At 40.7% G+C, this 4,135-nt stretch overlaps 1 non-coding gene across 1 annotated transcript; it reads right to left on the bottom strand.

Annotated features, from left to right (window-relative positions):
- Window positions 1-334: 334 nt before the first annotated feature.
- On the bottom strand, window positions 335-441 carry LOC127089633 (small nucleolar RNA R71). The gene has a single exon (XR_007791203.1). It is a non-coding gene; the product is annotated as a small nucleolar RNA R71 (small nucleolar RNA).
- Between the last annotated feature and the right edge of the window lie 3,694 nt (window positions 442-4,135).

Here is a 4,135-nt window from a genome sequence, read left to right as displayed (position 1 = left end):
CCAACAAGAACCTCACAGCAGCATTGCTGCCCTTACTATCAATCGAAACGATTTCGAGTTGAAACCCTCATTATTATCAGCCGTCCAACAACATCAATTTCCTGGAAATCCTACGGACGACCCTAATGAACATTTGACCAAGTTTTTGCAGTACGCAGACACTGTGAAGGCGAATGGTGTATCTCAAGATGCGATAAGAATACGCCTCTTTCCTTTCTCTCTAAGAGACAGAGCTTGGGCTTGGTTGCAATCCTTGCCATCCAACTCAGTTACAACATGGGAAGAACTGAAGAACGTTTTCTTATCCCGATATTTTCCGCCAAGCAAAACTGCTATTCTGAGAGCTCAAATCAACGTATTTTGACAAAAGGATGTAAAATCTCTCTACGACGCGTGGGAGAGATACAAAGACATGATGAGGATATATCCACATCACGGTCTCGAAGACTGGGTGATCATTCACACATTTTATAATGGGTTTCTGTATAACACAAGACTGACAATAGACGCTGCCGCGGGCGGTGCACTTATGAACATGCCATACAACGAAGCCTATCAACTCATTGAAAACATGGCCCAAAACCATTGCCAATGGGGAGGTGAAAGAACTCCAGTAGAAAAGTCCCAAACAAAAAGTGGAACGTACGAAATCAGTAGCCTTAACCATGTTCATGCAAAGGTAGATGCCCTTGTTCAAAAGTTAGACAACTTGACCATACCATCCACAACCACCGTGGTTGCCGTGACTCCCAACTGTGAGTTATGTGGAACCCCTGGACACACTGCACCATGATGTCAGATATTGGTAGGAGTCCCAACCGATCAAGTGAATTACGCACAAGGAAACCCTCATTCAAGTACATACAACCCAGGTTGGAAAAACCATCCCAACTTTTTGTATAAGAATAACAACGCCCTGTATGCACCTGGCCAAGCACCCGTTGTTCCTCCAGGATATCAAAAGCCAGCTAATAATGCTCCTAACATGCCTAGGAAGTCCAACCTTGAACTAATGATGGAAAGCTTCATAGCTACCCAAGCTCAAATAAACAAAGACTTCTTGAGCCAAAACATACATACTAGTGAGAAACTTAAACAATTAGACCTTACATCCATCTTTTTCAGAAGTTTGTTGAATTGTCTTCCCAGTAATGCTACATCATTTGCCAGATCTTCATCAGTATCTTGACCACTTTCTTCCTCTTTCTCTTGAGTGTTTGACATGAAGGCTATGCTTTTGACTTTCTTTTCAGATCCATCACACATTCCCAACTCAAATGTTTGGAGGGATCCAATTAGCTCATCCACTCTCATATTGCAAATGTCTTGAGAATCTTCTATGGCTGTCACTTTCATGGAAAATCTCTTAGGAAGTGACCTGCGTATTTTACTAGTTTTTCATATGACATCTTTTCACCCAGAGCTCCTGAGGAATTAGCAATTTCAAGGATATTCATATGAAATTCATGAATATTTTCGTCTTCTTTCATCCTCAAATTTTCAAACTTGGTAGTGAGCAGCTGCAGTCTGGACATCTTCACTCTAGAGGTGCCTTCATGAGTGGTTTTCAGAATATTCCAAGCATCTTTAGCCACCTCACAATTGTTCACCAATCTGAAGATGTTCTTATCAACCCCATTGAATATAGCATTCAATGCTTTAGAGTTCCTAAGGGCTAGATCATCCTCTTCCTTGATCCATTGTTCCTCAGCCTTCTTATCAATTGTAGCTTCTCCTTCCTTAGTAATAATTGGATGTTACCAGCCTATTAAAACAGCCTTCCAAGCCTTATTATCCAAAGATTTCAGGAAGGCTACCATTCGAGGTTTCCAGTAGTCATAGTTGGATCCATCCATAATAGGTGGTCTGTGAACAGATCCTCCGTCTCTATCCATAGTACCAGAAAGTAACGTCCCAAAATCTCACCCAGAACCAGAGCAGGATGCCTGCTCTGATACCAATTGAAATTCTGGTATCAGATATGAGATGTCGAAGGTAATGTCACGACACTAATATCTGAACAATATAAATTGGATAAAAGATAAATAACAGTAATACAAGTGACACAAGCAATTGTTCACCTAGTTCGGTGCAAACTCACCTACGTCTGGGGGCTACCAAGCTAGGAAGGAAATCCACTAAACAAAATTAGTTCAAAGACTCTCAGTGAACAACTTCAAGTTACAGTCTTTTCACCTAATCTCTACCCGTGTGACTTCTATCTAAGAACTCTTAGATATGAGACCCTACTCACTCCCCCTCAATCACAACAGTGATGTAAAATAAGTATTACAATGAAAAGAAGACACTCTTCAAGAACACATACTTGATCTTGCTTAAAAGCTTCAATCAAGTAAACACACACTCATGCTTCAAAGCTTAGAGTGGACAAATTACAACTCAAAAGTCAGTCCAATTCAATCATTTATGGATGAATGAATGGCTCACAATACACACGACCACACAAGACTAAAACCCTTATTCTCTCTCAATATTTCGTTCTTTATTTCTTGTGTCTTAAAACCAGGTATTCCATGCCCTTTTTATAGAAGGGTTTGGCTGGGCTTGGACATCATAAAACCCTAAAACTATTTTCCATTCATATCTTCTCATGAAAGTTGATTATATCTTGTTGGAAAATAAGTTAATCTGGTTTTAATTACTGATTGAAGGTGCGTTCAGTCATTACATCAATCACACATAAATTAGCATAAAAAACGCAAAAACACAATACATAACATTCAGACTGAATGTTCTGTATCCAGATGTCATGACATCGGGTCTGACATCTCAGTAAAATCCTGCATATCCACATTCTAAACACCCTGCAGGAACATGTTATCTCATGTCAAGACAACACTTGTGACAACTTGTGAACACTCTAGGTTTTACCAAAAGTGCTGCCAACACATAGAACCAACACGACACATGGATCTTGTCGGTGTAGATCTGACACTTGTGGCAGGTTTGGACGTGGCGATAACAGTCAATCTCCATAGTCATCCAATAGTAGTCGACTCCTAAGATTTTCTTTACCATAGTGTTCCCACTGGCATGCGTCCTAAAGGATCCTTCGTGAATTTCCATTATAATCTGGTTTGTTTCTTGCTTGTTCACACATCTAAGTATAACCGAATCATAATTTCTCTTGTATAATACCCCTCCACTTAAGAAGAATTTGGATGATAGTTTCCGAAGATACTTCTTGTCGGTGATGGATGCGTCCACGGGGTACTCTTGGTTCTCTAAGAATTTCATGATGTCATAGAACCAAGGATAATTGTCAGCTTCGTCTTCTACCCCTAGACAGTAAGCAGGTTTGTCCAAGTAGTTGAGGTGAAAGGATGACGCTTCGTTATTCCATTTGACCTTAAACATGGATGCTAAAGTTGCCAAGGCGTCAGCTAGCTGATTCTCTTCTCGAGGGATGTGGTGGAATGTAATTTCATCGAAGTAGGGGACTAGTTTGAAGATTTTGATCTTAAGATCGATAGCAGCTTCCAAGATTTTGATCCTAAGATCGATAGTAGCTTCAATACCAAAGATACAAGCCTCATATACGACCATATTATTCGTACATTCAAAACATAATCTGGAGGTGAAGGGGAGGTGGAAATTAGTTGGAGAAGTGATTACTGCCCCAACGCCATTGCCATGAGCAATAGAAGCTCCATCAAAAAACCAAGGTTCATCGGGATCCAGGCTCGGGTTCTTCCTCGGGACCGGGGATGTTGCAATCCCTAATCAACATGATATCCTCGTCGGGGAATTCAAAACGCATAGACTGGTAATCCTCAAAGGGTTGTTGTGCAAGATAATCAGACAATACACTTCCTTTGATGGCCTTTTGAGTGACATGTTGGATATTATACTCGGTCAAAGCCATTTTCCATTGGGCTACTCTATCAATTAGAGCCGACTTCTCAAAGATGTATTTGATAGGATCCATCTTAGAGATCAACAATGTCGTATGAGTGAGCATGTACTGTCTCAAACGTTTGGCAGCCCATGCTAGTGCATAGCAAGTCTTTTCAAGCATCGAATACCTACACTCGGAATCAGTGAACTTCTTGCTCAAGTAGTATATTACATGCTCTTTTCTACCAGTCTCGTCATGTTGGCCGAGGACACATTC

Source organism: Lathyrus oleraceus, chromosome 5, assembly GCF_024323335.1.
Source record: "Lathyrus oleraceus cultivar Zhongwan6 chromosome 5, CAAS_Psat_ZW6_1.0, whole genome shotgun sequence".
Classification (NCBI taxonomy): domain Eukaryota; kingdom Viridiplantae; phylum Streptophyta; class Magnoliopsida; order Fabales; family Fabaceae; genus Lathyrus; species Lathyrus oleraceus.
Note: the sequence above shows the minus strand (reverse complement) of the source record. Positions and strands in the feature narration are given on the sequence as shown.